Here is a 20,769-nt window from a genome sequence, read left to right on the forward strand (position 1 = left end):
GTGTTAGCCAGGATGGTCTCGATCTCCTGACCTCGTGATCCGCCCGTCTCGGCCTCCCAAAGTGCTGGGATTACAGGCTTGAGCCACCGCGCCCCACCGAGCAAGTTTCTTTTTTAAGAGACAGGGTCTCATTCTGTGGCTCAGGCTGGAGTGCAGTGGTGTTCACTGCAACCTCACCAGGGCTCAAGTGATCCTCCTGCCTTAGCCTCCCAAGTAGCTGGGACTACAGGCACGCACCGCCATGCCTGGCTAATTTTAAAAATGTTTTGTGGAGGCGGGATGCCGCTGTGTTGCCCAGGCTGGTCTTGAACTCCTGGGCTCAAGTGATCCTTGCTCCCTGGCCTGTCAGTGCTGGGATTACAGGCGTGAGTCACTGCACCCCGTCTGAGTGATTGTTTTCTAATGCAGGATCATATGAGGTCCATTTTCTCTTTAGCTTTCCTTCATTTGGAACTGTGTCTCAGTCTTTCTTTACACTGACCTTTTTCCAACTGCATTGACAGTACAGACCGGTTCTTTGGTAGATCAGCCAATCGGGCTGTCTGATGTTTCTGTGTCATTAGGTTCAGGCTGTGCGTTTTGGGCAAGAACAGCCCACAAGGGGCTGATCAGGGGCACCTGAGGTGTGCGTCTTAGGGTGTGACCTTGATCACTTGGTTTGGGAGGTTCCCCCATTGTAAGCTGAGCATACAACTCTCTGTAAGTAATCACTAGTTTGCGGGAGGCTCTTGGAGACATGCAGATGTCTCGGTCTCCAACAGACACCCACGTGCCTCAGCATCCACAGGTTAGCGTCTGGTGGTGACGACGCTGATTTTCTATCTTCTCCCATCCTTCCACCTCCTTCCACGTTTAATACTTGGCCTTCTCCTGGGAGGACCTCTTCCCCTCTCCCTCAGTGACCTATGTGTGGATGCCTTTTTATCAGCGTGGACTCAAGGATTTTTATTTCATCCAACAGGGCTGTAATCCCTGGTTCTTATTATCATTATTGCCACTTGGCCTGGGAGAAAAACGTGGCCGTGTGCCAGGCAGGAGAAGGGATTTGAAGGCCAAGATGTGTGTGCTCATAGGGCAGCCGTGGGCCGGGGCCAGGGCACCTACTGTCACCCCGGCTATGCCACTGACCTGACCTGTAGCTTGGACAAGCTGGCGGACACCCAAGGTCGTCCTGCTGGCAGGACAGGTGGGGACAGGCTGACCTTTAAGGCCCACTTGTTCCATCCCATGAGGCTCTGAGGGCCCATGCCATCCTCCTGCTGAAACCAGGAGTTGGCCACGGGGCAGTTCTCAGCAGCTGGGCTGTCACCTCTCACCTGTGGGCGTGATTACACAGAGGGAGGCTCCCTAGCACCCTGTCCCGCCCGCCTCACTTCCAGCAAGGCTATCCTCTACAGGACTGAAGCCTGTTTGTTCTCATTAGTAACCAAACATTGACCTCATCCTGGCACTGGCTCTCCCCGACCTTCAAATCTGTTCTTGCTCATACCTTTCTTAAAGAAACACAGTCTTGTGGGCAGGCACCAGACCTGAGGCCCCCATGGGCCTGTGTCCATCTGTGCCCACCTGTGCTGCCAGAAGGGTCCTTGGAAGCTCTCAACTCCCTTCTTGTACAGACAGGCACTCTGGGGCCCAGAGAGGGAAATAAACCTGTTCAGAGTCACACAGCGAGGAGGTGGTAAGACCAGGAGTCATGGACTCTACTCCACTCACTGTGGGTGCCCTGTGTCCCCTTTATGACGATGCGCTTCCAGGTGGGCCCTCAGGCATGCCCATTTGCTTTTCTGAGAGCCCAGTTAGGTGTTGGTCCTGCAGAAAGGCTGGAGCAACCCGAGAAGCGGAGCTTGAGCCTGGGTAGGGACCAGGTCAGACCTGGGCCTGTGGGTGGTGGCTTCCCATTGACCGGGGTCCTCATTTGACAATAAGGCTAATGGTTCCTGCTGTCACCTGCTCAGAGCTGGCAACGTGCAGTGATGTGTGGGCTGCCAGCATGCGCTAACCCGCCGCCCGCCTGCCACAGTGCTAGGGCTGCAGATCACGCTGTGCCAGACACAGTCCTGCAGGAGCCTGCAGAGGGGCATGCACACTCCAGTGCCAGGCTCTTCTGCTGTGCCAGGCGGGCATACTCAGGTGGAGGCTTTGCCTGCTGCAGCAGCCAAAGCTGGATGGGGGTGTATCTCCCTAGAAACAAAGGACCTGGTTAGAGGTGCAGTGCCGTGGGGGGGGCTTGTGTGCTGGGATGGCCACAGTCCCGGGCTTGGTTAGAGGTGCAGTGCCGTGGGGGGACTTGTGTGCTGGAATGGCCACAGTCCTCTTCAGTTACTGGAGCTGAGGGTGTGGGCTGAGGGCATGGGGCAGGGGACTGAAGCTGGGGTGGGTGACTCTGGAGAGTTCAGGCAGGAAAGCAGTGTGGACAGATTCATGGAGCAAGTGGAGCTGACCACACTGGGTGGGTGGTGGGGAAAGGGTCTGCAGCAGCTCTGAGAGCAAGACACAGTCCTGTCCCTCCCGCCACCCACACTCTCCTAGAGTGCAGAATTGGTGGCTTCCTGGGATGGGAGTGGCAGGACCCTGGATCCTCTGTCCCCCAAGTTTGAGCCCATCTCTCGAGGTCGTGGGGAGAGGGGACCGTCCCCAGCACAGCCCAGGGGAGCTGTTCCCGTGGGTGGACCCTACCCTCAGCCTCGGGTCCTTGCCCTATCCCTGCCGCAGGTACTCTGCCCAGCCCTGGGCTTCTGTGCAGGGCTTTGCATCTGTGCCCTTGGGGGCTTGGCATGTAGTCACTGAACAGCCTCCCTTCACAGAGGTGCTGCCCAGGCTGAGGGCTGCCCACGTGTTCAAGAGCCATACCGGATGCAGTGGCTCACGCCTGTAATCCCAGCACTTTGGGAGGCCGAGGCGGGCGAATCACGAGGTCAGGAGTTCGAGACCAGCCTGGCCAATATGGTGAAACCCCGTCTCTACTAAAAATACAAAAATTAGCCGAGCATGGTGGCACGCGCTTGTAGTCCCAGTTACTCGGGAGGCTGAGGCAGAAGAATCGCTTGAACCCGGGAGGCGGAGGTTGCAGTGAGCTGAGATTACACCATTGCACTCCAGCCTGGGTGACAAAGCAAGACTCCGGCTCAAAAACAAACAAACAAACAAACAAAACACACAGGGAATTAATGGCCCATGTGGGATTTGAACCTGGAGTTTTTGCTTGTGAAGACTTTGGAAGGGCCTGCGAGAAGATTGTGGTATTCCTTTCCCCATGTCCTGAGCTGCAGGGATCTGGCCTGGGTGTTCTGGAATCCTTCCAGCATCCTCTTGGCGGCCGGGTGAGGGGGCCTCATCCTTCCCATTTACAGAGGAGAACATGAGAGGCTCAGAGACGGTTAGTCACTGGTGCGAGGTCACACAGCTGTAATGTGAGACCAGTGTTTCTGTGATTAGAGAGAGGCCCAGCTGACCCCAGGCCTCTCCTCCCTTCCATCCAGCACTGCCAGGGGAAGCCTAGGGTCCTTCTCCCATTGAGGACCACACCCCCAGACCATCCCCAGTGGCCTGGGGTAACCAAGTCCCTGGCCAGCAGGACAATGAGCTCCTGGTCTGTCTGTCCTATTTTGGGTCACCCAGTGATGTCATGGTGCCAAGAGCCATGCAGGAAGCACTGGGATTTCCAAGCCTTGCCCAAGGTGAGCAGGTGACCCTTGAGCCCTGGAAGCTTGTGGCCCCCTTGCAGGGAGAACCTTGGGTCCAAAGGGCGATGATTCCAGCTGCATTTCCTGGGTGAAAGGCAGCCTGGCCTGTGGGTCATTGGCAGCTGAGCACGTGAAGTGGTGACAGGACGGGGAGGGCCTGGGTGGAGGTTGGCTTGGCAACGCCTCCCGCACCTCAGATACCAACAGCTCTATGTGCCAGCACCTTCAGTTGGCTGGGCCCCTCTCCAGAAGGGACTGTCAGGGTGCTGGCCTTCCCTCTGGGAGGTCTGGAGAGCCTGACCTGGTCCCACCGGACTGAGGGGGCACTGAGGCTTGGGCAGAGACACTCCTGCCCAACACGCAGCCAGCCAGACCTGATGACTCTGCCCAGGCTCTCTCTGGAGCACTGCGGAGCTCAGGGCTACACCTCCCCCTCCCCGCAAGGGACTGGTCCTGCCTTGCTGGGGTCAGTCTCATGAAGGCCCCCACAGACCCCTGTGGAGGGCAGGTGTGTGAGCCTCCGCAGAATGCTTGGGCCATGGGGCAGGATTGCAGCACCCCAGCAGTGTGGCCCAGGTCCTGCCTACCTCCTCCCCAGTGGTGTAGGGGCAGCTAGAGGGGGCTCACAGCCTGATCAACCATGGGGCGTTTTTGGGGACAGGCTAGCCGGGTGTGGAAGGAGCTTCGCCTCCTCTACTCCCTCCTGAGCCTCCCACCTGGACCCCCAGGTTCAGGGTTAGTGCCTACCCTTGAGGCTTTCAGATGAGACCTCCAGGTGGTCTGGGACCAAGGCCATCCTCCTTGGCCTCCTCTTAGCCTCAGGTCCTCACTGCTCCATAGGCCCAGGGCCTGGAATTTATTTTTCGTCTGCTTTCCTTTCTTCTTTTGGGACCCAGCTGCTGTTGCTGGTCCCACGTGTCTGCTAGTATCTGGCTCGGGCTGTCTCTTGAGCCCTGTTCCCTAGAGGCTCTGACCTAGGGAGGGGGCTTATTGGGGAGTGGGAGGCTGAACCTAACTGGGGGACTCCAGTATCAGCCTGCACTCACCTGCCTGCTGCGTGCTTACTCACTTGTTCACTCACCTGCTCACCCACCTGCACACCCACCTGCTCACCCACCTGCACACTCACCTGCTCACCCATTTGCACTCACCTGCACACTCACCTGCACACCCACCTGCTCAACCACCTGCACACCCACCTGCACACTCACCTGCTCACCCATCTGCACACCATGTGTACACTCACCTGCTCACCCACCTGCTCATTCACCTGCTCATCTGCATACTCACCTGCATGCCTACCAACATGTTCACCTGCTCGTTCACCTGCTCACCTGCATACTCACTTGCTTACTCATTCACCTGTTCACCTGCACACCTACCTGCTCGCTCATTCACCTGTTCACCTGCTTGCTTATTCATCTGACCTTCCCCCCACTGCCTCCAATCCCATGTGGCCTCTGGCAGGATGCGCATACCGGTGGTATGAACTTGGTGGTCAGTCTCTACTGTCTGTCTAGCCCCAGTGCTCCGTGCACACTGTGACCCTTACCCCACCCCAGGACTCCGTTAGGGCTGGGAGGGCATCTCTTCTGCCGCATATGGAATTAACCTTGGTTTGTCATTTTGTCACATCCAGCTAGTGGTTCCAGTACTTCATGCTCTACAAAATCTCAGCTTTAGAATAGAGAAGAGATCATGTGCTGGATGGATGATACCACACTGGCTTCGAATCACCTTGCAGTGTGCATGCCCACACTGGGTAATGTTGGCAGTAATGTGCTAGCCTTTGCTGGATTGGTGATGGAGGCTGGTGCCAGCAGCTTGGTCAAGCTGGGCCCAGGTGAGCAGTGGTGCATTGGAGGAGGAGTGTGGCCTGGGCACCCCAGGCCTGTTATGGTACTGCTGTCCCCACGGTCAGCTGGTGCTGGTATCTCGGCTCCGACGGCAGCGTGCAGGTCTCAGCTTGCCCTTCGTTTCCATCAAGGTCGGACAGTTAGGGTGTGAGCAGTCAGGGAACAGGGCAGTTTTTGTGAAGCATCCGCTAAGTTCAGGTCCTGTGCCAGGGCTTTCAGAGCTGATCTTCTCCTAGTCTGCACTGCAGCCTCCGAAGGTTGGGTTTTTATCTCATTTGTAAGTGAAACCGAGGCTCAGAGTGGCTAAGCAAGCAACCTGAAGCCACACAGCCATGACTTTCAGTTCTTGTGTTGGTTTCCTGTGGCTGCTGTCACACATGACTACAGTCCTGGTGGCCTAAACAACGCAGATGTATTCTCTTACAGTCCTGGAGGTCAGAATGCCAAAATCAAGGCGTCAGCAGGGACGCGTTCCCTTCCAGCGGCCAGAGGGGAGAGCCCGCTTCCCTGTCTCTCCAGCTTCTCCCCTTCCCCATCTTCACAGCCAACAGTATTACACTGGCCACCCCACCACGGTCACATCTCCCTCTGAGCTCAGCGGGGAAAGGCTCTCTGTTTTTAAACATTCATGCAGTTAGACTGGGCCTGCCTGGATAATCCAGACTAATCTCCTCATTTCGAGTTCCATGACCTTGATCTCATCTGCAGAGTTCGTTTTGCCAGGTCAGATAGCATTCAGAGATCCTGGGGATTAGGGTGGGGGCATCTTTGAGGGGTTGTCATTCTGCTGACTACGGTTCACAAGCCCAGGCTGAGAACTTTATCCAGAACAAGGCCCTTGTGTTGTCATTTGGGGAAACTGAGGCCCAGTGTGTCATGGAGGGCACTGCCAGGGCTGGGACTCCTGACCCAGTTTCTTCCCCCACACTACACTGCCTCTTCTGAACAGAAATCGCAGCAGCCCTCACGGGCACACAGCTTGTGTTGTTTGCATTGCTAGGCACCAATGATCTCCTCTCGCAACATGCCCTGCGCATGAAAGGAGCTGGTCCTTCTCCACGGCTGGAAGAATGTGTCCTCCCCAGGACCGCTGGGAAGATGGCACCATTAAGCCGGGCTTGTTGATGATCATTTCGGTCAACAATCACCCTGCTGTTAGTTTTATATGAAACGCGGGAAGCCCAATTTGCTGTCCTCAAACTGAGCCTTATCTCGCTTCTAACCGGGCGGGTCCACACCGCTCTGCCTCATTTCGGGGACACTGTCTTGCAGGAGACGCAGTCACGTTCCTGTCCTGCCTTCTGAGTCCTCTGAGTTATTTGGGCCTCCTGCCCTCATTTCTCCGAGGCCTGGGAAAGGGAAGGGGCTTGTCCAAGGTCACAGAGCAGGTTGGGGCAAAGAGGGGGCCTGCTCTGTCCACTGTGTGCTGATGGGGGGCTTCCTACTGCCAGGCAACTTCCTGCCTTCCAGCTGGATGCCTGTGGACCCCTCGTCTCCCCAGGGCTCTCAACTGGGAGTGGGTGTCACCCAAGGAGGTCACTGTGGGGATGTTTGTGGGGGTTCCATATGCAGCCCGGGAATGTGGACCCAGGGAAGAAGGGGTACAACATCAGGAGTTTCCAGCATCTTTTCTAGAATGGCTGTGTGGCTGCCCAGACTTTCTTCCTTTAACGTGCTTCTTACTAAGAAATAGATAAAAAGCAATAAGCTTGGAGAATAATGAGACAGCGATTACTCCACAGCCTGCCTTTATCACATTGTCAGCAATAAAGCATTTTAGCTTCAGATCTTAGCCTTTTAAGAAATCAAGCTTGGCAGGTGAAGCGGAGGCACCCTGTGTGTCATCCTCCTCCCTCCCCCACTTTTCCCAGAGAGAGCTGCGGCCCGGAATCGGAGCTCAGCATTCTCGTGCAGTTTTTAAAAATTTCTCCTGCCTAGGAAGCCTGTAACAACGTGAGGATGCTTTGCAGGTTTTCAGACTTTATAGAAATGGCATCGCGTGTGTGTCCCTCAGTGACTTGCCCCCATCCTCATCGTGTTTTTGAGATGTATTCCTATGGATATGTGTGACTCTATTTGGTTCATCTTTTTGTTTTGGTTTTTTTTTTTCTGTTTGTTTTGTTTTGGGTTTTTTGCTTTTATTTTTTAGAGATGGTCTTTTTTAGATTGCCCAGGCTGGACTCACACTCCTGGACTCCAACACGCCTCCCGCCTCGGCCTCCCGAGTGGCTGGGACTACAGGAGTGTGCCCGTCTGCCTGGCTCTTTTTTGTTCACGTTTATCTCCCTACAGTATTTCTTTGTTGGGTTAAACCACAATTTGTCTGGTCTCCTGGGGAGGACATGTGGGTGGTTTACAGTTTTCAATAGTACAGCTGGTGTTGGCAGACCCGGTCTTGTGCCTGTGTCGTTGGGCGCTTGTGCTGGACTTTGTCAAGGGTGTGAGCATCTTCAGGCTGCAGGAAACTGTGCCAGGCTGTTCTCTGATCCACGGCGCCGATCATCAGCATCCCCTGTGCGGCACGTTCTTACGTGTGCGCTGTCACACAGCATGACCACTTTTTACTCTCCGCCAATCCAGTGACGTCTCATTGTCGGAACTGCTGTTTCCCTAATGACACTTGCGGCTGGGCGTCTCCTCACGTACTTGTTGGCTACCCAGGTTTCGTCTTTTGTGGCTCTCCTCTTCCTATACCTCCGCCCCTTCTCATGTATTTCCTTAATGATGTTAGGGATTCTGCGTATGATCCTTTGTCCGGGAGGGGACTTACACATGGCTCCTCCCGGGTGGCAGCTTGTCGTACAACTCTGCTCACCTAGCTGCTCTCTGGCAGCGTTTGTAATCCTCATATAGTCGGGTTTCACGGTCGTTCTCTTCATGGTTTGTTCTTTCTGTTCCTTGATTAAGAAATCGTTTTCTACCTGAAAGCTCAAGTTTTTATTTTTATTTCTTTAAAATGTTCTCTCTGTTTTAAAATAACAGCTTTATGGAGATAGAATTCACAAACTAAAAGTATGCTATATGTATATGTATGTGTATATATATGTGTGTGTGTATATATATATACACACACACATATACACACAAATATATATGAAAGTATGCAATTCCATGGTTTTCTTTTTTTCTTTTTTTTCCTTTGGGACAGAGTCTTGCTGTGTCACCCAGGTTGGAGTATAGTGGCGTGATCTCGGCTCACTACAACCTCCACCTACTGAGTTCAAGCAATTTTCCTGCCTCAGCCTCCTGAGTAGCTGGCACTACAGGTGCCCGCCACAACACCCAGCTAATATTTGTATTTTCAGTTGAGACGGGGTTTTGCCATGTTGGCCAGGCTAGTCTCAAACTCCTGACCTCAGGTGATCTGCCCGCCTCAGCCTCTCAAAGTGCTGGGATTACAGGCGTGAGCCACCGCACCCAGCCAATCCAGTGGTTTTCAGTATAGTCGCAGAGTTGCATGCTCATCACCACTATCTAATTCCAGATCATTTTAGTCGTCCCAGAAAGGAACCCCGTTTTCATTGGCAGTCACTCCCTGTCCCCTCCTTGCCTGCACCAGCCCTTGGAAACTACTCATCTACTTTGTCTCTGTGAATCTACCTATTCTGGACATTTTGTATAAATGGAAACATATAGTATGTGATCCTTCGTGCCTCACTTCTTTCCTGTAGTATAAGAAGAGCCCAAGTTTTTTTATTTGTATTATTTAATTATTTTTAGAGATGGGAGTTTGCTATGTTGCCGAGGCTGAGGTGCAGTGGCTATTCACAGGTGTGATCCTAGCACACTACAGCTTTGAACTCCTAGCTTCAAGTGATCTTCCCATCTCAGCCTCCTGAGGAGCTGGGCCTACAAGCATGTATCACCATGCCTGATCTCAGAAAAAAAAGTTTAAAATAAAAAAAAAAATCGGCTGGGCGTGGTGGCTCATGCCTGTAATCCCAGCACTTTGGGAGGCCGAGGTGGGCGGATCACAAGGTCAGGAGATCGAGAACATCCTGGCTAACTTGTTGAAACCCCGTCTCTACTAAAAATACACAAAATTAGCCGGGCATGGTGGTGGGCGCCTGTAGTGCCAGCTGCTCAGGAGGCTGAGGCAGGAGAATGGCGTCAACCCGGGAGGCAGAGCTTGCAGTGAGCTGAGATTGCACCACTGCACTCCAGCCTGGGCGACAGAGCAAGACTCTGTCTCAAAAAAAAAGAAAATCCCAATGGGGTCTTGCTGTGTTGCTCAGGCTGGTCTCTAGCTCCTGGGCTCCAGCGATCCTCCCACATTGGCCTCCCAAAGTGCTGGGATTACAGGCGTGAGCCACTGTGCCTGGTCAAAATAGTTTTCTCCCATAGAACTCTCTGACCTTCCTGGAACTTTTTCTGTGTATGGTATGAGGCTGAGATGGAGTTTTACCGTTTTCTGGGTGGACAGCTTGTTGCTGCTGCATCCCCGTTCAGGAAGCACTCTGTTCTTTCCCCGCTGGCACCCGGCCACGCACCAGGTGTGTGGGTCTCTTCTGGGCTTCCCCATGCCCCTCCACGTGGCTGTGTTATCTTTTCTGTAGAGTCTGGGGCACATAGAGCTGCCTTTTCTGAACTCCCGTGGCCCTAGGAATCCTACCACCTGGCTGGTGAGGATTTATTCTTGTTTTCATTGCCTCAGTGAAACGCATTCCAGATGTGTTGCTGCTGCCAGATGGAACCGCCCAGAGCCCCCTCCTTCTCTTGCTGCAGGGCCTTGGATTCCCATCGCTGCCGCTCACCGCTCACTGCAAATCAAGTGCCTTCCCTGAGCCGCTCTCCCAGTGCTGGCTGTGATGACCCAGCCACGCCTGGATTTCTCTGTTTCCTGAGCCGCCCCCACCTGCTGCACCTCCCACCTCTCCCAGGCCTCCTCCCTGTTCTTACCAACTCTGTTGGAAAGCAGTCTTCCTGGCAGAGCTGTGGGGGGAGGGCATCATTCTGGCCCCCCAGCTCTTCCCACAGAGCCTGGCACTTGGTAGAGATTTGGATGACATCTAGTGATGAAAGCAACCCCCATGCACTTTCTCCTGAAACCAGCAAAGGTCTCCCCTTTATGCAACTGGGGGGCTTGGCACCTGCATTCTAGGGCTCGGTAAGGGTTGTTTATTCTCCCCCCATGCAGACTTCAGTCCTGCGCGATTAGTTGCATCATAATCCCTCTAGCTTTTGTTGCATTTGCTTCAGCGTTCAGCCACTAATTAATAGTCAGGGGCAGGAGGGTGCAGGGTCCCTCGGAGATGGAGGCTGGGAGCTGGGTGATTGGAACAGTGACCACAGAGCTGCGTGTTAGAATCACCCGCAGGGTGTTTAAAATGCAAACTGATGCCCAGGTCCCTCCCCTAGAGAGTCCAATTCAGTTAGTCTCAGGGGAAGAGATCAGATTTTAAAAGCTCCCCAAGGAGCCAGGAGGGTGTACCTTTCAGCCTGATCCTGGGAGCCACAAGCTGAATATGGTGTGACCGCTGTCCGGTGAGATGTCGCTCCCAGGCAGGACTAGCTGACATCTGCACACAGTCTGGATCTATCACTGATTCCCAAGTTTAGCAGTGAAGTTAGGGTTGGTGGGGGAGTGTGATGGGCATTAACAGTGCTGACACCTTCACTATCTGCTGCACACACACAGGTCAATTTCCAATGCATGCAGGCCTTGAAGGCACAAGGAAGGAGTTCTTTTCCCCTTGTCCCCATATTTGAAGCAATTACACAATTAATTTTCATTTGACTTGTCAGGCTTCCCAAGCAGCGGATGGAGAAATGAGTTTGAGTTTTGGTTTGAACCACACTGGTGGTTCCCAGGCAGATCCAAAGTAGGGCACATTCTAGATGAACTGAGCTGGAGCGGGACTTTCCATTCAGCTGCTCCCTCCAGATTTCAATGTCTTGGGAAGCCTCATGGCTTTTCCTGGAATTAAATGCTGGGTGCCCAGTGGCCCCTGAAGCTGGGGAGAGGCAGGCAGCCGATGTGTGGGAGTCCCCAGCCCAGAGTAGAGTGGCCCAAGAGGGGGACAGATGGCACTGAGAGGACAGGCGTGCACTCACTGGGGAAGGCTGACCAGCCAGCACGAGGAGATTTCATTCTCATTAGGGCAGCCATTTGTTTTCCTCTTCTCTAGCTACTTTTCTTCCCCTGTAGGTACTGGGAAGTGTATCCTTGGCATGTTTGATTTCTAATCCGGCTGTGGGAGTGTGAGGTGGAGGGTGTGGAGCTCCGGTCGCGGCAGCTCCGTTTTTGCATGCATCCGCGAGGTGGGACTTTAGGTTCCCATGATCCCACATCTCCGGGCATGGAGGTGGATCTCAGGAGAAGCTGGTGTCAGCCTGCAGGTCACGTGTGACCTGGCAAGGCTCAGAGGCTGTGGGGTCTTTGGCTCAGGCTGAAAACCTCACTAACATCAAGTCTTTTCACATCTGGAGCTGGGCGCTTATCTGGTGCCCTTGGAGGCGAGGTCCCGGAGGAGAGATGGGTCAAGTATAATGGAGTTCAGAGTGATGCTCCCTGGAGCCTGGGCCCCGAAAGTTGCCTTGCGTCACGAAGGGAATTTCTGCTCTGGGAGAGGAGGGGAGTCAGGCTGTTTCCCAAGCCCCATCCCCTGCCTCAGTGGGTTGTCTGGAAGAGCCCTGGTTGTGGGAACACACACACACACACACACACACACACACACACACACACACACCCTTCAAATTTTAGCCCTGTTTTTATGAGTTCTGTGACTGGGTGGTTATGGAGCCCCTTGGAACCTCGATCTCTTTGCTGGGGGAGTAGGTAAAAGTTGCTGTGCCTCCTTGCCAGGCAAAGCTTAGAATGACCATTCCTGATAACCATGGTGGTGACGTCTTGAGAGGCCCAGGGTCAGTGTGCCAGAACCCCAGGGTTGGTGTGGAAGCTGCGAGTTAGATGGAGAGAGCCTTGGCTGTAGACAGACCCAGGTTCAAATGCCAGCCCTGCAAAGTTCCCACTGGGTGACCTTGGCCTTGCCTGACATCTCTGAGTCTCAGGCACCTTGTCAATAACACAGTGGTAGCAGTGACAGGATGTCCCTCATCAGCCTGGTGTGATGGGCTGTGCTCAGTGTGTGCTGGCGTATGGTGAGCACTCCGCAAAATGTGTGTGTGCGAATGGGAAAGATGCTTCTCTTCTCTATGCCCCAAGTGGATGGGAGAACTCTTTCCCATGCCCAGGGCACTGGAAGGCATTGCTGAGCTTGCAGCCAGCTGCCTTGGCCTGCACCACCCAGCATGCCCATTTTTGGGCTGTGGGCACTGAGGCCTGCCTGGCTCCATGCAGCCACCACCAAAAGCTGTCCTCACAGGAACCCAATGCCCCCCTCAGCCCTCTTGCCTTCATCCATAAATAATGCCCGTTTCACATTCAGCCTGCCCCTCCGAGAGCTGTGATGCCTTCCAGGAGCTGGTGTCAGCTGGGATTGGCATGGCCATTGATGCTAAGGGGCACAGCACAGGTGTACCTGGACGTGTTGTGGCTCCACCTCCCTGCCTTTGTTCAGGGTGTGCCCTCAGCTCTTATGTGCCTTTTGTCTCCCCATCCTCACAATCTGTCTGTCAGAGTCTTGCTTGCTCTTCAGTGCTCAGCTCGAGCGTCACCTCCTTCAGGAAGGAGGCCCCGATTTCTCCTGGTCAGCACACTCCTGTTCTCTGCCCCTCTCTCCTGGGCTGCGCCTCCTTACTCCACTCTGCCTTGCAGTAGATGTGGTTATTCTTGCAGCTCCTTCATTAGGCCAAGGGTCCCTCACAGGAAGGGATGTGCCTTTGACCAATAATGTACTGCCCCCGCCTCCGCCCCCACCCTCCACTGCTCCTGTGGGTGGCTGGCTTTGTGACCTGGGGCAGACTCATCTACTCTGAGCATTCCTTTTTTCCCTTTGTAAGACGGGGTTCTGCCTGGCAGGGTCCTGCGGAGATTGGGGGAGCAGAGTTGGCTGTTCTGGAACTGGGGTAGGTAAGCAGCTTCCTGTGCCACACCGGGAACCTTCGTTGTTCCAGAGGCTCCTGCCCGAACCAAGACTGTTCAGCCGATGCTTTCTCTCCCCCTGTTATGGGGAACTCACCACCCCACTGGTAGCCTGGACTGTGATGAAATTGATAACTCTCCTTTTGGGTCTCAGATTAGAGGATTCTCTCTGCTCTACAAGAATTTCAGTCCTTTGGTGACCCTTTGGAATGCTGGGATCCAGGGAGTAGGCAGGTCTGGAGTTGTGCTATCTCCCAAGTCCCTCGAGAAGATGAGGCCATCCCCAGGCGCTGCTGGCTCAGCTCACAGGGCTCTTTGGTGAACCCATACAAGCAGAGCGCCCCAGGCCTTGCTGGGGGAAACCCGGAGGTGCTCATGCATCGGAGGTGTAGGGCAGCCAGGAACATGCAGCTGCAGGACCCGCTGGGTCTGACATGCGGGCAGTGGCTATCTCGGGATGAAGCAGCGGCCAAGGGCTAATGCCTGCTGGCTAGGACGGGGCACTGCAGGATGTGTGGCCAGTGTGGCCCTTCTGTTGCCTCCAGGCCAGGATGGGTGGTGCTGAGTCAGAGGGTGGGGAGGACTGCCTGGGAAGAGGAGGCCGGCTGCTTCCCGGAGCCTCCAGGCCACCACTCCCTGGGTCTCTGGCTGCCACTTTGCCTCCTTGACCCTCAGTTTCTTCATCTGTACACTGGAGGCCTGGTCACCTGCCTCACCATGAGGAATGTTGAGGACTAATATGTGTAAGGCACACGATTGCTGTTCGATAGATGAATGTGGTTATGGATGGGTTTTTCTGGAATCTGTGTCTCTGTGTCCCTGGTGCTTGGAGCTCCCCACAGCTGGTGGTACCAAGAGCACTGGCTTAAGAGCCTGGAGCGCGGTTCTCCCTGGCCCTGCCCTGCCTGTGTTACTTGGTGCACCTTTGCACCTTGTTTCTGCACTTTGTGGGAGGTATGTGTTGGTTTAATGAGGCCCTTCCGCCCCATAGAGCCACCAGCCCTGAGGCTGCAGCTGACCCCTCTTGAAGTGGAAGGAGAAGGGGATTATTAATCAGCCAACCTGCTGCACTGAACAGTGGTATCAGCTGTCTTGCACAGGGCTCATGGAGTTGCTGGGCATGAGCCCTGATGGAGGCCCGCGGCTTGGAATGGCCAGGTCTCCTGCTAATGACCTGCCACAAGCCTGCCTGGCCCCAGACCTTGCAGAAATTGACCAGAGCTGGGAAGCCATGCTGTAGGGCCTTGCGCAGGGGGAGGGGCTGGGAGGCAGACCTGGGGAGGGTGTGCAGCAGCTGGAGAGTCGGGCTCTGTGTATCACCAGGTGTCACCATGTGTTCCTGTGTGTCACTGCAGCTCCCTTGCTCCCAGCCTCCATCTTCTATGGAGAGAGGATAAACCATATTTTCTCCTGAGTAGTCGCAGACACTGTTGATGCCCAGCCCCGATACCTAGGCACTAACTGCTTCTGAGCCCATGGCTGTATTGCCTGCTGGCACCTGTAGCTCTGCCAGGGAGCCCTTCCTCTCCACTCTCCTCTTGGGCAGTGCTGGGACATTAATACTTCCGGTGAGCCACTGGACAGGTGGGGTGACTGAACCCTAGAGCTCACCAGCAGGGTGGACACCCCTTCCACTGACTTCTTCCCTTCCCTGCCTCCCTTCTCTACCCCTCTACCTGGGCTTCCTGGGGTTGCCTCCCACATAACCCACGTGAAGTTGATTCCTCCTCTCTGAGTCTGCACCCACCCTGAGATATAAGATCATGGGGAGGCGTGCATAAGACAGGAGCATCAGGCACCGCAGAGTCAGATGCAAGGAACGTGTGCCCAGAGCCCCGGATGCTTTGCCCCCTGTAGCCTCAGCAGCTCCTTGTCTGGGGTTCCCCAGCTTGGGGTATGGGGTGCTGTGTCACATGCATGGCTGAGCACTCCTGAGGAGCTCATCACAGCTACTCCTGCTGGTGGGAGCTGGTGGGGTGGAGCCAGGGAGGTAGCTGAGAACAGGTCCCTCCAGGGATGAGTTCCTATTAGGGCTGCAGACATTTTTCTGGGGGCTGACTGTGCCAAGTGCTGAGCTAGGGAAGGAAGGTCACAGAGGTGATGGGACATGGCTTCTGGCCCCCCAGTTCTTACTCTCTGGACACAGTAATGTCTGGAGGGGAGGTGGAGGTGACATCATCTTGCCAGAGTGAAAACCAGGCCAGGAGGGGCAATACCACGTAGCCCCTGCCTCACAGCTTTCCAGAAGGCCAGTGAGCCCTGGTCCTAGTGGCAGGACCCAGCGCAGAGTGCCTGGGATGGAGCCAGCACAGAGCCAGTGGGGAGGGCTTGGCAGACCTGCAGGCTGTGTGACTCCCGCCTACCGTGCTGCACAGCTTCCCCCCACCTCCTCCTCAGGGGAGCAAGGGATCCAGGAAGAGGGCGGGGTGAGGAGGGCTCAGGTCTGGCTCCTGGACACAAGAACATTGTAGAGAGACACCCTCCTCCCCGGTTGGCAGCTGGATAGAGAATCCCCCAGAATTGGTCTGATGGCCCCCAGAGGGGTTAGGGGAGCACCCAAGGAGACCCCTTGGCCAGGCCAGCCCAGGGTCACCTCCCTCATTTTGCCCTCAGGCAGCCAAGCTGGGAAATGATGTCCCCTCCCCTGTGGCTCCAGCGCTCATTACTGTAAACCCTGGGATTAATTTAATTACATGCTCATCTCCAAGAGGCTGGGGCTTGGCACGCAGTGGGATCACGAGTTTTGAGGCTGCCGGGAAGGATAGTCGTCCCCGGGAGCCGGCCCTTCCCGGGGTCTTCTGCTCTCCAGCCCCCACCTGGGAGTGCCCAGATCACTCTTGTTCTTCCTGTCTGAAGAGTGCCTACTCCTGACCCAAGGGTGACTGATGCCTGGCTCACTGGCTCCTGGCAGCCTGGAGAGCTCTTCCAGGGAGCTGAGTGTGGGGAGAGGGTCAGGGTGGTGGGTTTAAAATGTCAGTTGCTTCAGTGGGTGGCCATGCATGTAATGTGAAGGTGCAAGAGTTTAATCTGTTCTCCCTTTTGTATTTTTTTTTTTTTTAAGACAGAGTCTCACTCTGTCGCCCATCTGGAGTGCAGTGGCGCAGTTGGCTCACTGCAACCTCTGCTTTCTGGGTTCAAGCAATTCTCCTGCTTCAACCTCCGAGTAGCTGACATTACAGGTGCCCACCACCATTCTCAGACAATTTTTATATTTTTAGTAGAGACGGGGTTTCACCATGTTGGCCAGGCTGGTTTTGAACTCCTGACCCCAGGTGATCTGCCCACCTCGGCCTCCCAAACTGCTGGGATTACAGGCATGAGCCACTGCACCTGGCCATTCTTTTCTTTTCTTTTTTTTTTTTTTGAGACGGAGTCTCGCTCTGTCGCCTGGGCTGGAGTGCAGTGGCCGGATCTCAGCTCACTGCAAGCTCCGCCTCCTGGGTTTACACCATTCTCCTGCCTCAGCCTCCTGAGTAGCTGGGACTACAGGCACCTGCCACCTCGCCCGGCTTGTATTTTTTAGTAGAGACGGGGTTTCACCGTGTTAGCCAGGATGGTCTCGATCTCCTGACCTCGTGATCCGCCCGTCTCGGCCTCCCAAAGTGCTGGGATTACAGGCTTGAGCCACCGCACCCGGCCCTGGCCATTCTTTTCTTCTGAAAGAAGGATTTCAGAACGAGATTAGAAGTCGATTATTTGAAAATTAACAAGAGACGACGTGAATAAATAAAAACCCACCGGTTCCTTCAACCGAGCAGCCACACAGTCAGGATTTCTGTGGACTTCCTTCCTGAACTCACGTCAATGCGTGGATATTTTTAAACGTCGCAGCCGTTGTGCATGTCATTTTGTGTCCAGTTCTTTCCACTGGCATTTTAAGTGTTTTTCCATATTGTTTAGGAGAGAGACTCTTTCTAAACATCATTGTAATGATGACAGGGTAGAACCCTCAGCTGTTGTTGGACAAATAGTTATTTCCAGTTTTGGCCACTCTAACAGTCTGCTTTCTTTATAATTAGAATTAATTTTTTTTTTTTGAGATGGAGTCTCGCTCTGTCACCCAGGCTGGAGTGCAGTTTTGCGATCTCAGCTCACTGCAACCTCCGCCTCCCGGGTTCAAGTGATTCTCCTGCCTCAGCCTCCTGAGTAGCTGGGATTACAGGCGCCTGCCGTCACGCCCAGCTAATTTTATATTTTTATTAGAGATGGGAGTTTCACTATGTTGGTCAAGCTGGTCTTGAACTCCTGACCTCAGGTGATCCACCTGCCTCGGCCTCCCAAGTACTGGCATTACAGGCATGAGCCACCACACCCAGCCTGGAATTAATTCTTTAGGATAGATTCCATTGGAATTACTGGATGGTCTAAAATATGTTTTCAGACTGTTATATTGTTATTTTGAAATTTAAAATAAAAACCCAACAAAGCCTGGGGGTCTGCAGTGTATGTTGTTCTGCATAGCTGCCTGGGGTTTGAGGGAAACCTGAACAGATGGGTTTGTCAGGGGCAGCCCCTTGGTCTGGGGTCATGAGTGTGTGGCCACCTGTCTGTGCCTACAGGTGGCCCAGTGTGGGGGATGGTGGCCTGTGGGCCCTGAGGTGAGGTGCTGGCTATGGGCAGGCGGGGCATTGCTGGTGACCTGTGGGATGGCCTGTCTGCGTCCCTTCTCCTGATGCCACCTGCCAGCCCTGATCACTGTCTTTAACCCTTCCTGGGAGGTGGGTGTGAAATCCCAGTTGTATCTGAGGGGGCGGACTGCTCAGACCGGGGCAGGGGCACCCAGCAAGGGTGCTGAGGGTTGTATCTGAGGGGGCGGACTGCTCAGACCGGAGCAGGGGCACCCAGCGAGGGTGCTGAGGGTTGTATCTGAGGGGGCGGACTGCTCAGACCGGAGCAGGGGCACCCAGCGAGGGTGCTGAGAGTTGTATCTGAGGGGGCGGACTGCTCAGACCGGAGCAGGGGCACCCAGCGAGGGTGCTGAGGGTTGTATCTGAGGGGGCGGACTGCTCAGACCGGGGCAGGGGCACCCAGCGAGGGTGCTGAGGGTTGTATCTGAGGGGCGGACTGCTCAGACTGGAGCAGGGGCACCCAGCGAGGGTGCTGAGGCTGATGGGGCAGCTGCGGACTCGGATTTCAGCCCACCCCTCCTCCGATTGTGGGCTTACCGAGAGGGAAGTGCTGGGAGCTAGCTCCTTGCTCACCCTGTGGGAACCAGCAGCGGGAGGTGGGCGGCTGAAAGTGCACCCACCTCCTGAATGGTTCTGTGGCAGTGAAGGGCAGAGGACAAGTTAGTGCCCGTCTTGGGCTGTTGGTCACACACAGTGGCTGGGTCCTCCCTCTGGCTCAGGGCTGCCCCCGGGAGCACCGTCCCATGGGGGTGCTGTGGTGAGCAGGGGCCCTGTGGCTGTGCGGAGGATTGCACTGCAGAGAGCCTTCGGGAGAGTGGTGTGACTGGGAATGGCGTCTTCTTTCTGAGTCTCTGCCAGCTTCTTTCCAAGGCTGAGGCTGTCAGCTCTGCCTAAGGCAGCCAGAAACACTGGGTCCCAAAGACTGACCTGTGGGGTGGGCCTGGGTGGTGGGGAGAGGGTCTGGAAGGCTCACCTGCTTTCCTGCTGGTGGTGGGAACACTTTGTTCCTCGTGGCCTCTGCACCTGGAAAATGAGGATGGTGGCTGCTTGTCCTTTGCAAGGCACCAGATGCAGGGGGCACCACGTGTCCCACATGGGACAGCGGCTCCCCCACCCGACTGCGCCCGGAAGGAGACCACATGTGGGTCTGTAGTCTTTGGAGCGATCTTGTCCTAGCTCTGTCAGAGTGAGGGAGCTGGAAGGGTCTCTGCAGTTTACCTGGTCACTGCTTCCCGGGACTGTGTTCCAGGGAGCCCTCCTGTTAGTGGGGTATAGGACATGAAGGTTTGGGGAGCCTAGGCTGCACCCCATCTTTCCGTGCTCAGAGGGACCCAGCACAGCCTGAATGCTGAGGCCTCTTGCCATCACACCTCTTTGCTGGGGTGGGCATGGGAACTGCTTGTCAGGGTTGACAGAGTGATGAGTAAACTGAGGCCAGGGAAGGAGGGATCAGGGCTGGTGAGGTGTGAGGCCCTGAGGTCATCCTGAGGGAAGGGGTGGCCTGCCTGGCAGGGCGGGGAGGCTGGGCCTGGATGGGGAGCCGCCCTTCTCTCCTCTCTAGAAGGCCCCACATTCCTGGGAGGTGACTGGGCTGCAGGAGGAGGGGAGGCTGGTTTGCACTCTTCCCCAGCAGTGAGTGTGTCCGGGCGGGGCTCCAGTACCCGCTCCTCCCTGTGGCTGGGCCAGTGGCTCTGCTGGGCCCTGGGCCTGGTCCAGGGCTGAGTAGGGGGCTTCCAGGCGTCCTGTTATTGGCGTGCTGGGGGTGGACAGATGCTTCGTTGGTCCTGTGGTTGGCATGGTGGTCCTGGCTTGTCCCCAGCAGCACCCAAGCCCTGGCACCCCCAGGCATGTTAACAGCCTGTGGATTCCATCCCCAGCCCTGAGGTGGTGATGGGGACTAGACAGCTGGCTGTGTGTGGTCAAAGGGGCTGATGTCTCTGCTTCTGCAATTGAGGTTCAGCGGCACGAACCTGGGAAGACCCTGCGTCCTGCTGTCGGGTGGGCCAGTGGGTGGACAGCCATCGGGGTGGATGGCGTCTGGGCTGGCATCTGTCTGGGCCAGGTGATCTCCGGGGAGAGGTGTTAATAGCCCATCCCTTACCAGGTGGCTTTGTGGCCCACAGGGGTGCTTGGGACAGCCTTGCCGCTCCCTTGCCTCCTTCCAAACCTGCTGTCACTGGGTGGTCCCCCGGCCCGTGTTCTGTGTCTGTTCCGTTCCTGCCTCTCCTGCCTTCCCCCAGCCCTCTGCCCTGAGGGTTTGCTCTGGGCATCCTGGGGGCTGAGCTGACTCCCAGCCTGGGGGGAGGCAGGACCAGGGGTGTGGGATGGTTGGATGTGGGGGTGGGGATGGGATATTTTTGTGTTTTCCTGATGTGACTGGAAAGCAGGGTCAGTGGTGAGGGTGGGTGAGTTTCACCCTGCACCAGGGGTCTGCACAGATTGGGCTCCCTTGGCCTGAGGTCAGAAACTGGGGACACGTGACTGGGGGGTTCCACAGGGTTCCTGACTGTCGTATGGGGAAGGTGGCTGCTCACCTGCAGCATATGCTGCAGACATGCATCTCCTGTGAGAAGTTCCTGGGTGATCAGGTGAAGGATCCCAGATGCTGACTTGGCAAG

General features: G+C 55.5%; 1 protein-coding gene across 1 annotated transcript in view; it reads left to right on the top strand.

Moving 5' to 3' along the window:
* CCDC85C (coiled-coil domain containing 85C) overlaps positions 1 to 20,769 on the top strand; it is a gene marked incomplete at its 5' end in the record, with an annotated part of 91,072 nt that overhangs the window by 48,126 nt on the left and 22,177 nt on the right. The window lies entirely within an intron of this gene.

The sequence above is a fragment of the Colobus angolensis genome, unplaced genomic scaffold (assembly GCF_000951035.1).
Source record: "Colobus angolensis palliatus isolate OR3802 unplaced genomic scaffold, Cang.pa_1.0 Scaffold32, whole genome shotgun sequence".
In the NCBI taxonomy this organism is placed as follows: Eukaryota; Metazoa; Chordata; class Mammalia; order Primates; family Cercopithecidae; genus Colobus; species Colobus angolensis.